This window comes from Aethalodelphis obliquidens, unplaced genomic scaffold (assembly GCF_003676395.1).
Source record: "Aethalodelphis obliquidens isolate GAN/ISIS:26980383/991018 unplaced genomic scaffold, ASM367639v1 scaffold21, whole genome shotgun sequence".
Taxonomy (NCBI): Eukaryota; Metazoa; Chordata; class Mammalia; order Artiodactyla; family Delphinidae; genus Aethalodelphis; species Aethalodelphis obliquidens.
This window is the reverse complement of record NW_020837965.1, coordinates 18,158,703-18,171,673: the sequence shown is the minus strand read 5'-3', so window position 1 is coordinate 18,171,673 and position 12,971 is coordinate 18,158,703.

Sequence of the window (12,971 nt, the reverse complement as noted above, 5' to 3'; positions counted from 1 at the left end):
CACACTTGACAGGGTACCGCCTCCTTTTAAAGACACAGAAACCTTTTAACTGGCAAAGGAGTTAGCCCAACCCAGGAAGACAGGTTGTAAAGGCTGAAGGGCTTTTGACCAAAACCGCAAATTGAATTCTGAAAGATTAGCTGGCCCTCATTAATTCATAAACCAGGTCATATAAGTATAGTTTGCTCAAGACCAGAGGACAGGCGCTTAGGGAACACGTGTCCAATAACATGAAGTTACCTGCCTGCATGTGTAGCTTCAAAATAATATTTTACACCCTTCCAACTCCTGAATCAGTAGGTTGCCATGCACCCAATTAATGTTTGTGGAATGAATGAATTTCCAGGATCTTTGATTCTGTGCCTGTGGAATTGTACGGCTATATACAAGGCACAGACCGTGAACCACGCTTGGTGACTCACCCTGCATACGAGCTCATTATTGCTGAACGTCAAACAGAGGAATATGTATCGTTCAGAGATTCATTCATTCACCAGCCCTTGACCGCTGGAAGACGGTGCTCTGGGTGAATCGTATGCGGCCCTTTTATAAGTATTAATACTTCCTGGAGCATGTATTAAGTAATTCCACACCACACTCTCACCCCCCTGCCCCAGGCACCAGGCTAGGCTCTTGAATAGACAAACATCTGTATCTTTCAAGTGCATATCATTTACTAGTTGGGGAGTTTGGGGTCAATCAAGACTCAAAGAGCCATAAAAATAAAAGCTAATTTTTACTGAGTACTTACTGTGTATCCAGCATCATCCAAAACTCTCAAACTGGGCTTCCCTGGTGGCGCAGTGGTTGAGAGTCCGCCTGCCAATGCAGGGGACACGGGTTCGTGCCCCGGTCCAGGAAGATCCCACATGCCGCGGAGCGGCTGGGCCTGTGAGCCATGGCCGCTGAGCCTGTGCTTCCGGAGCCTGTGCTCTGCAATGGGAGAGGCCACAGCAGTGAGAGGCCCGCGTACCGCAAAAAAAAACAAAACAAACTCTCAAACTATATTATCTTAATTTTCTCGCAACTAGTTTATGGCGGTAGGTCCTATTATCCTTGTTTTACAGACAAGGAAACTGGGACACAGGGAAATTAAGCTACTTGCCCACATTGACCCAGCACACAGTGGGATTCAATCCCAGGTGGCCTGACTCCAGAGCTGGGTTTGAATTTGCTCTGCTGAGGAACAATGCCCGTGTTTGCAGGGGTTGTGTACTCCCAGTGCCTCTTTTTGCACTTGGAGAGTTTCTGCTCTGTGTTTTTACAGCCAAGGAAGCTAGAGAGGTGACAGGCACAGCGCAGTGCTACTCAGCTAGGAAGAGGCTCAGCTGGGGTGGATCCCAGACTTCTGACTCCTCATCCAGTGCTTGGTCCAGACTGTGTTAGGTAGGCTTCACTCGCTGGAGGAATGACTGAGCCAGGTGTGGCCCCTGCAGGTGTGGGCGAGGTGTCTTTGCTGAGGAGAGCTGGGAAGGGCCTGCGAGGGCATTGCCTGGGGCCTGGTCTCAGGCTTAACCCTGGTCAAGCCCACATCTGAGGCATCTGGGGCTTCCAGAAGGAGGGCTTCTAGGAACCCTCATGCTGGGCCATACTAAGCCCTGGGCCTTTGGCCCATCTCCTTCTCTCCCCAGGCCACAGCAGCTCCAACCCAAGCCAGCGCTGGCATGTGCAAGGAGCGCTGAGCTGGAGTTCACAGGCAACCCTGAGCCCCAGGCTGGCCCTAGACTCTGCCGCTCACTGCTGTGTGGCCTCAGGTGACATCCAGGCCCTCCCTAGGCCACTGATTCCTCACTCAATGAAGAGATTGGACAATGTAGGCCATTAAAAGAAGATTTTAAAATATATTTTTACTATTGAAACTTTTAAACAAAAACACAATCTTACCCAGAATCTCAGTATATGGAAACTTTCCTCAACTGGGGCTCAAATGAGCAGGGAAAATGTGATCTCTTCAGTCTGTAACTAATCAGACATCTTCCTAAGCTCCCTAAAGTCTGGTTAGAAGAGAAAGAAAGCTTCCAAAGAGTTCAGCCAGTTTTCAAGCTGAGATGGAGCTGCAAATGTGAACAGTCTCTGTAGGGGCCGCGCCCTGGCTGGGTGTAAGCGTGTTCTTTCTGGAATGAATCTGCTCTCCTCTACCTGCTCCGCCTCTGCCTGGCCTCCAGGTGTCTGGGTTGGGGGGGGGGGGGGTCGGGGGATGGCTGTTATGACTTCACAGGTTTGGAGAGGGGTGTCTTGTCCTCCAGGAAAGGACCTGGGCACCTGGGTGCTGGACACCCCCAGACTTTGGGGCTGGGCTCTGTGGCCCCTGTGACTCATGGCCTGGCCTTTCTCAGGCTGGTCAGACCCAGAGAGCTCTCGCAGGTTGACCCCATTTTACTCTCTACAATGTGCCCACCTTTCTCATCCCCTCTCTCCCTCACTTCCCCACTTCCCCAGTACATGAGCATAAGAGGCTGGCTCCAAGGGCCCAGAACCTTCCCCATTTTTCCCACCTCTAAGCCTCTGCTCCTCCTGGAATGTCCTTTTCATGGGCTTCACTTGTCAAAGTCCCCCATCCTTCAAATTCTGGCTCCTCCTCCATGAAGCCATCCCAGATTGCCAGGCTGGTCATGAATTCCTCTGAATTTCCACTACATCATCTCCGGCCTTCTGTGGTGCTGATCCTTTGCAGCTGTGAGTTGGAGGGGGCAGTAGGACCTGGTAATTACAAGTAGGAGCAATGGCATGAGGTATATATTTGTGTTGTGATTGCCATGGCAATGCTCCTTGAGAAAGGCATTCCTCTGTTTCCTCATCTGTAAAGTGAAGGTATTCATACCCACCTCAAAGGGCATTCAGGAGGACTCAATGAGACGATCATGAAAAGCACCTGACACTGTACTTGGTATCCAGTAAGTGCCCAATACAGGTGGGCTTTGCCTGGTACTTACTGGGGCCTGAGTCTTGTTTATCTTGTGTGGCGAAGCCTAAAGAGGACAGGCAGGGATTTGCATGTGGCAGGAAGGAGCCCCAAGGAGGTTTGTGTCTTTGCCGGAAAGGAGGGTCATCTGTCCTCTCCCAAATCTATGTCCAGAGACTATGATGGGAGGATCTCATGCAGCTGTACCCCTGTTGGCAGGAGCAGTTTTAGTGCAGACCCATCTTCTAGTGTTCTTTACGTCGTGCTATTTCACGCACTTGACCTTCTCTGCTCTGAGAGCTTCAGGGCGGGGTGCTCTGCAGGACCCCCGGGTTGTAAGTTGGTTCACCTCCTCACAGGGTGTCAATGCCGTCCTCCTGGCTGCCCCCTGCCCCTACCCTTCGCATCAGAGCCTGCACCTTTGAGCTGAAAACTTTGTTGAGATACAACGTGTGTGCTGTTTCACTGCTGGGAAGAATGAGATAGAATCAGATTCCCCCTCCCCCTCCCTCACTCCGGGTCGCAGAGCTGTGGGCCAGCCCTGGAGTCAGTGGTCTACCCTGGCTCCCACTCCTAGGGGCATTGTTGAGAAAGAGGCTTTTATTTTTAAGAAAAGTTCTTTCCAGAAAGAACAATGGAACTTGGGGGATTAGGGAATTGGGAGTTGGGGCTGACTGAATAGGGAGAACTTTCTGGAATTAGGGAAGGGGTGGAAGCAAGTGTCCCAGAACAAGAGGAAAGGCCTGTGTTCCCTGGGGGAACGCTGGACGCTGGCCTGGCTGGCCAAGACCCCTTTTGTCCCTCCATCCAAGGCGCATGTATGTTTGGGCAAAGACTGTGGCCACGGAACAAAAGACCCCTCACTCAACATTCAGCAAAGACTTATTGCACATCCACTGTGTGCTGGGCACCGACTGTGCACATCTGTGCACAAAACTGACAGAAGTCGCTGGCCTCGCTCAGCTCCTGTTCTGCTGGGGTGGCGACCTCCGGCTCTCTGCACTGAATCTGTGGTCCAGACCACACAACCCCTATAGGGTGCGGGCAGGACAGGAGGGAGCCCCTTGGGTGACTGACATTTAATTTTCCACCAGGAGACACAGTGAGAGTTAATTTGTGGGGGGCGGGGGGGTGTAGAAACAAAAGGAATGTACCTGCCAGGCTGCTGTGGCTTTTCAAATGAGGCAAGAAAATCTGGAAGAGAAATAACCTTACAAGGCCCAGTTATACCACATCACAGCTCACTTTTCAGTTTAAACATAACCCACAGCCCTAGGAGGCTAATAGATAGGCCAGTTTTCCAGCCAACTGCCCATTTGTGGGTTCCTCCCAGGCCTGGGTTTTGAAAGCTAACGTTTCTCCAGTCTGGGTAGCAAATGCTCATAGCCCACACAGCCTCCTGGGCTGGGCAGGGAATACTCCCAGCTTCCATGGGAGGAGAAAGCGTTGGGTATGGTTGACAGAAAGCCAAGGCCACTGGGGGGTCCTGGGCTTGGCAAAAGGCTCCTGTCCCCGCCCCATCCTCACCTCCTTGAGGCGGGACAGAGAGCCTTGCCCCTGAAGGAGGCTGGAACATGTCCTAGCTAAAAGATCTGGGGCAGGTACATGACCTCTGTGATGGGCAGCCTCTAATGGCCTCCAACAACCCTGCCTCCTGTGTTCATGCCCTCGTGTAATTCCCTCCCCTGGAGCATGGGCTGGACCTAATGACTTGCTTGTGACAGAGTACAAGAGTGATGGAGTGTCATTTCTGAGACTAGGTTACCCAAAGACAGTGGCTTCTGTCTGACTCACTGTCTCTTCTCTCTTACTTGCCATGCTGTAAACTGCCCTATGGGGAGGTCCGCAGGACAAGGAGCTGAGGGAGGCCTTCAGCCAACAGTCAAAGAAAAGTTGAGGGCCTTAGTCCAACAGGCTATGGGAACTTCATCTGCCAACAGCCACCTGAGTGAGCTTGGAAACCAATTCTCCTCCGGTTGAGCCTTCAGATGAAACCACAGACCTGGATGACAGCTTGATTGAAGCCTTGTGGAGAGATGCTGAGCCAGAAGACCCAGCTAAGCCATGCCCAGATTCCTGACCCACAAGAATAAGGAGGTAGTTAATGTTCATTGTTTTAAGCTAAGTTTTGGGGTGATTTGTTACACAGCATTAGATGACTGATACAGCCTCTCTTGCTCTCAACCTCAGTCTGCTCCTCTAGGAAGTGGTGTTAATGATACTCACATCTCTGGGTAATGGTGTGGGTGAAGCCAGCTCTGGGGTTACTTCCTCAAGCCCTCACTGGTTGCAGAGTGGACGCTCCACAGCACATTCCTCGCTACTGCTTCAGTCACAGGAATCGACGTCTAACTGCAAACTCTGCAAGTGCCGGGAAGGAAGAGAACAGGGTGCTGTGGGACCAGTAACCCAGGGCTCTGGCCTTGTTCACGGGGAGAGAGAAGTCTTCTCAGCGGAGGTGAATTTTGACTGAGGTCTGAAGGCTGAGTTGGAGAGGGTTCATTTGTCCTTCTTTTCCCTGTCCCCAGCCTGTTGGTCTCTTCTTTAGCACTTTGTGATTTCCTGTCCTAGTATTTATCACAGTTCATCACCATTAACGTGTGTCTGCCTTGGGGAAGCTCCAGGAGGGTGGGGACCAGGTCCCCACAGCACACCAAGCACACAGCACACCAAGTACGTGACAGAGTGCCTGGCACGTCGTAGGTGCTCCAGAAAACTGAACTGAATGAATGAGTAGGCACGAGCAAAGACCAAGGGACAAAGCACTAGAGACAGAGGGAATGGCATAGGTGAGGATCCAGGGAGAGGAGCTGGTGAATTCTAGGAACTGGGAGAGGCCCGTCAGGCTGGTGCCAGTCAAGAAGGGGAGAGTGGTTCACATCAGCCTGGAGAGGGGGTCAGGACCAGGTCATGCAGGCCTTGAGGCCTCAGGTAGGCGTTTGTCTTGAGGGCAATAGGGAGCCTTGGAAGGGGCAGGAGGGAGGGTGGACACAATCAGATGTGCTTTTTTGAGAGATGGTTGTGGCTGCTATGAGGAGAATGGGTTTCGAGAGGGTGGGGGTGGAAGCAGAAGACCTGAAGGCCAGAGATGAGAGGGCTAGGGCCTAGGGTGGGGCACAGAGATGGGGGAAGTGGACAGTACCCAGGGGCAGACGGTAACATGGACAGGACCTGCAGTGGCTGGATGTGGGGCAGCAGGAGAGAGAGGGTCTGGGGTGATGCCACAAGAGCACAGCCTCCGTTAGATTCAGCAGATCTCAGAGCCTGAGTGAATCCCCAAACTGCCATCCCCCAGGACGTGAAAAATGGAGAAGTTCAGGGCTGTGATCCCTGGAAACTCTCTAGACCCCTGGAGAGCAAAGCTCAGACAACCTTCGCCTTGGAGGTGTTGGTAAAATCTTCTTGAAACTTGAGCTTTTGTTTACAGATGATGGAGGTTGTGTGGGGTAAGTGCTGGCTCCCCAGCCCAGGTCCCTGGGGCCCCCAGCTCTGCCAGGCAGAGCTTGAAGTGCTGCATAAACACTGAGCAGCTTCCTGGATCATCTGTTTTCCTCAAAGATTTTTACAGGGAAGAAAACATGATTTTTTTTGTATAAGAACAAAGTATTATGAAATAGAAGGCAAATTGACTAACATGAAATTTTCAGATGAAAATGCAAAACTGCAAAAATATTTGGTCTCCCTCAGGTCTGAGTACCAGGCCCCTGAAAGTCTGAGTAAACGCTTCTCTGCCACTGGACATATTTGGTGGAAGAGGGGTGGGGGAAGTTCTAGGCTTTGATCAGGACAAGTGCTCTAACTTTGAGGTCAGCCAGACTTGGACTCTGCCACCTGATTGCTGTGTGACCTTGAGTGAGTTACTGCACCTCTCTGAGCCCAGGTATCAGTTTCAGTTGCCCACGAAAGACCCTGCCACTCCCATACTTCAAGCAGTTGTTCCTCGCAGACTAGCTTTCCAACTCTGACAATTCTCACCTTTTTGCCAGTTGCTGAAGGAGAATTAAAATTTGTTCATCTTCTAAGTGGCAGCATTTTGCCTAGAATAATTTCTTATATGAGATCACAGGAAATAGACAAATGAAATCAATCATTGCAGGAATAAAAAACTGTAGGTATTCCCACTCCCCCGACTATATCTTATGCAAAACTTTATGGTAAAATCCAAACTGTATAAAGGTCTTAGATCAACTTTTTGAAATCTTTTAAAATGATGTGCTACACTATTCGGTATGAAAGAAAAAAAAGAAAATTTGCAAGTTCCCAACCTTTGGATCAGCCATCTTTATAGATACCATGTGATCTTATTTTTAGTCAGAGCTTCCCAAGTCCATCCTTCAGAGCTGGTGATAATCTATCCAGCCATTATGTATAAACTAGTAATAGACAGAAATACACACACACACACACACACACACACACACACACACACAGGGGTCAATCATGTTTTTCTATTCTCTTCCATTTCATCCATCCCAACTCCACATGTTAAAGGCCAGTGAGGACTGAAAAAGCCCTGTGGGCCTGTGTGGCTTCACTCACCCCAGAGCAAGTCTCTGCTGGCTCCGAAGAGGTGGACACTGTCTGTCACAGGCTCCAATGTGGGCACTGGCTGTCCTGAGGCCCCCTCCTTCCTCATTCCTTGGAACAGCCCAGGTGACTGGCTACAGCATTCCTATGATTTATGATGTTATGGAGAGGGGAGAGAGGGAGCTCTTCCCCTAATAATTCCCTTGGAGGACTCATTAAACCCTTGCCTGGCTTAGCAAGGCTCACCCTACGTGACTGCTGGGGAGACAGCTCATCCTGGAAAGTGGCATGGCCCCAGGTATCCATCGGCATCGATGCATGGGACATGGATGACCCTGAGGGCCAAGTGGTAGCCAAGATTCCTCTGTCCCCCCAAATATCCCTCACTCTGGACTCCTACATGGTCCTTAAAATTTTTCACTTAGAGATTCACTCCTTTGCTTAAGACTTTTGTTCATTCGTCCGTTCCTTCCTTCCTTCATTCTTCATTTACTCAGAGGATATAAGGATGCAATCATTCAGCACATATTTCTTGAGGGCCTATTCCACAATGGGTACTGGGATATGTGGCTAAGACATAGCTTTTCTTCTTGAGAACTTCTCCTTCCAGTGGGGGAGATACAAATGTAAACAATTAAGTGACACCTATAAGGAGGTAATTACTCTTGAGAGCCTTTTACAAGGGGGTGGCAGCCAGAGGCGGGCTCTGCTCACTCTGCCTGGGGCAGAGGCAGCTGGGGAGGCTTCATGAAAGAGGTGAGGCTGGAAGTGGATAGGGAAGGGACGGGCAGGGAAAGAAAGTCAGGGCAGAAGGAACCTCCCTCGAAGCACATATGGACCGTGTGCAGCTCTCAGTGGGAGCCCAGGTGGCTGATTGGCGGGCTAGAGACATCGCCCCTCCCAGTTCACAGACAGACACCCCTCCCGGACCCCAGCAGAACCCTGATGATGAGAGCTGGTGCTGTCCTCGGGAGTTCCACCTTCACCTGAGGGTAATGCCAGGCTTGCCTCAGAGCAAATCAGACCAGCGCTTTACTGTGCACATGGATCCCCAGAGGATCTTGTTAAAATGCAGGTTCTGCCTTTCTCACAAACTCCCAGGTGATGCCCATGACGCAGGTCCCCGGACCACACTTTGAGCAGCAGGGATCTATAGTCGCGCACTCTCCCTTGATTCCACCTGAGAACTTGATTCCACCTGGATTTGAACGTAAGCCGTTGACTCCTGGCTCTAGTTCATGATTCATACGCATGTGCCCTTCAGCCCACAACATCAGCTCTGAAAGGAGACAGATGTGGGGCCTGCGCCCTGGGCTGTGTGACCTCGGGCAAGCCTTCAACCTCTCTGAGCCGCCATTTCCTCATCTGCAAAATCGGATAGTCATTCTCACAGGGTGGGCATGAAGGCTGCAGGAACAATGACAAGCTTAGCAGAGTACATGGCACACAGCAAGCGTCCAGTGCATGTTCTTAGAGTTCTTTTTGCTACCAAACTGTTTCCAGTTACATTGTTCCATCTGGAGCCCGATGGACTTGAGACAAATGTCCCGGCTCAACCACTGAGCGGCTGTGTGACCCCAAGGTCACAGAACTGCACTGAGCTGCAGCTGCCCCTTCTGTAGGATGGAACTGGGAAACTGCCACTTTCTAGATCACGGGTTGTGGGGAGGACCCAGTGAGGTACAGTGGCCCAAAAGCAGCATCCTGGTACCACATCAGGAAGTTCTCACTATGGGGAGAGTCATCGGGAGCCTAGCTCTCTTGACTCACACATCCCGCCTTGTCCAACACTGAACACCTGCTCTGTGCCAGGTCCTGACTAGGCATGGAGATTTAGGGGTGAGGGAGGTGCAGCTCCGGGCCTTACATCTCCCCTTGCGCAGTGCTGGAGAGCAGCTTGGAGACCCAGGGCTGGGCATCCTGGTAGCTGGCAGCCAGGATGAGCGAGCTGCAGCATCAAAGGGCAGGGAAACAGTGTAGCATCTTCTGAAGGTGCCTAGTAAGAAACAGGGACATACTGGTGCCAGGTGGGCTCGGGTTTGAAGACGTTTGAGATGTTCCCATGGGCTGGCCAGCACTTACAGTCTTGGGCACAAGCCTTGAAGTAGCCAGGCCGTTCCTGGGCCAAGAAGAGGGACGGGCAGAGCCTGATGCCCCAGGGTGATGGGCTGGGATGTGAAGGCAGGAACGCCCAGTGCCTTTGCAGGTGGAGCCATGGCAAGGAAGCCTCTTCCAGACGTATCCTATTATCCCTGTCTGACCAACTTCCTTACCTGGAGAATGGAACTCAGATTGGGACACCACATTTTAAGGCTAGAAACCAGTGGCGTCCATTCAGAGAGTGGAGACACATTCAAGAAATCAGAATTGCTGAACTTGGAGAAAAGACAGCGTGCAGGGGCCAAGAACCCTGTCTTCAGAGACTTGAAGAGAGTCCTGTGGGTGAAGGACTTGACGGTTAGCTTTGTTCTTGGAGACGCCAAAGGTTAGGATCAGTGAGATGCAAAGAAAAGTTGGTTTCCAATTAATTTTTCCAATTTTTGAATAAAGTTGTTTTTCCCCTCTGGTTATAAAAGTTAACCATGCTTATTGCAGAAACTTTGGGAAATATGCAAAAGTAAAAAGAAGAAAATTAAAAATTAGAATCCTCCAATCCAGAGGATGGGTTGATGAACATGGCAGAACAGAGTTCCTAATCCTTTTCCGACAGCTCAGCATTCCTCAGGAACCCAATTCCCGCCCAGCAGGTGGATTGGCTCCCCACACGCTGGTGATTCTTGGGTTGGAGAGAGCATGGAATCTGAAGAAGTGTGAGGGTGTATCTGACAGCTCTTGCTGTAATACTGTGTAACAAACAACCTCCAACTTCACTGGCTTACAATTATAAGCATTTATTTCTCACTCCGTGGTCCGTGGATTTAGTGAGGATTGAATGGTGTCGGTGGATCTGAGCTGCAGGTTGGTCTATGTCAGCTCCCTGTGGCTCTCATCCCCCTGCAACCAGGAGGCTCCCAGAGGCACACAAGCCCCACTGCACAATAAGTCTTAAGCCTTTGCTTGTGTCATAATCCACTGACATCCCATTGGCCAAAGCAAGTCACAGGGCCAACCCAAAGCCAAGAAGTGAATACTGAGCCTGTGGCAGGAGCGCAGATGTAGACACCACCACAGGGGGTGGAGACTAGGGACCACTTACTCAATCTACCGCACCCGGTGGGTATAATACTTCCCACTCCACCCCAGGGTCAGGATCCTCCCACTTAGAAGCACTGCTTTAGTCTATTTCCTTCTTTTACATATATAATTTTTACTAAATTGAGTTTATATTCAACTTAAAAAAAATGCTTGCTTTTTTCACTTAACGTTACACCCTCTAGATAATTTTCCTTACATTATTTTTGAAAACATGGAATTTAATGGCTGCAGAATTATAAAATCATAAAGTTTTGCATCATTGACTGAACTCTTCCTCTGAGATATTGAGTTTGTATCCAGTTTGGCTACTGTAAGTGACAACGTGGTGGACATTTTGGTACAGACACCGTTTCTGTATTGTAATGGGCATTTCTGGCTTGTGCCTGCCCAGCGCCAGGCCTCACCTCCCTGTGATAACAACTGCCTGATTTCCCTTTGGGGAACCCTTCTTTCAGTTCATATGGTTGGTCCCCAGCCATGAAAGATACTCCACCTCACAAAAACTCAAACAAAAATTTGATCAAGTCCTGGAACTCAGAGCATGGAATCTCCCCTAGTTACAGAGATTCATTCAGGACGCACAGGGAGCCTAGGCCTAGCCAATCAGAGATTTGTTTAGAGCGACACCTGACTCGAGGTGATCCAATTAGAGTAAATCCTGGGACTTGCCAGGGTTTACTGGGAAGAGACATTCTCTCTTTTCCTCTGACTTCCACTTTAAAGGATGCGGGGCCGAGGTTGTTGCCAGCCATCTTGTTTATGCTGAGCCTGAAAATGAAGCCAAGCTGCGGCAGAGCAGAGCCCACAGACAGACTGGATTCTGTTGCCACTGAGTTCCTGATCGAGCCGTTCCTGAAGCCCTACAATCCCTGGTCTTCTCGTTTCATAAGCCAGTACCTTCTCTTTTTTGGCTTAAGCCAAGTTGAGTTGGGCTTTCTGTCATTTTGAACCAAATAGCTCTGGTTTTATTAACTTAAATTTCTTGACCTAGAATTGCTGAGCCAAAGGACCTAAACATTTTGTAAGCCTCTTAAGATCTCTTCTCAAATTGCTTTCCAGAGAGTTTATGCAAACAGCCTCGCAGTGTTGGAGAGCCTATCTTATATGCATTAGTGTATTAACTAAAAATTTTTTGATGGGCAGAAGTTATGAGGTGTAATTTTATTTTTAGTGAAGTGAAATACCTTTCATGTTTATAGGCCGTTTTTATTTATTTTGTGATTTGCTGAAATGAACAATTGATGTCTTTTTTTTTTTTTTTTTTTTACTGTGTAAGCGTTCTTTAAATATCAAAAACATTGATTCTTTTTCAAATTTCTCACCATTTCCCCCCAGTTTATTGTCTTTAGATATTTGGCTGTGTTCTGAGGTGGATGCATTTTTCATTTTTACATGGTCAAATTATTTTCAGGTGTCACTTCTGTTGCTTTCATGCCTCCAAAGTTCTTCCTGACTAAAGACCAGGTAAATGTGGAGCAGGTTTTCTTCTTTTTGACATTGAGATATTCAGTGTTTCTCACCCTGTGACTAGAGACCAGTCTGCACTGGAACCATCTGGAATGCTTGTTCAACATCCAGATTTTGGGGGCCTCGTGCCACAATCAGAATTTCTGAGAATGACCCCTGTTTAGCAAGTGTCATAGGTGGGTTTTTTTGTTTGTTTGTTTCTTGTTTTTTTTTTGTTTTGTTTTGTTTTTTTTTTTTTGCGGTACGCAGGCCTCTCACTGTTGTGGCCTCTCCCGTTGCAGAGCACAGGCTCCGGACGCGCAGGCTCAGCGGCCATGGCTCACGGGCCCAGCTGCTCCACGGCATGCGGGATCCTCCCGGATCGGGGCACGAACCCGTGTCCCCTGCATCGGCAGGCGGACTCTCAACCACTGCGCCACCAGGGAAGCCCCACAGGTGGTTTTAATGAACATTAAAGTTGGAAAACCATCATTCAAAGGAACTGGAATATACTACAGTATGTGGTGTGGAAAAAGGACATAATTTGATTTTCCTGCCAAATAGCCAATGTTCTCAGCACCAGCCAGTAGCTAATAGTCCAACTCTTCCTGGATGGTCTGTAGAGAGAATGTCCTCACACTTGAAGAAAATTAAAGCTGGAATTCGATGTCAGGTAATGAGCTCTCAGTCTCAGAAAATGTCCAAGCCCTGGGCCTCCTAGTGTCTTGGGGTCTCAGGATCTGGATGGGCAGTCAGATGAAATGATGTTTCATAAGGTACCTGAACCACTGTGGTTTTCTCCAAATGCCCTTGAAGGCCTTTCTCCAGCTAATATGGAACCCAGGAGGAAAGTGCTTTAAAGGTACAGGGTCAGGGCTGAGAGAGCTTTCTGTCTGACAAG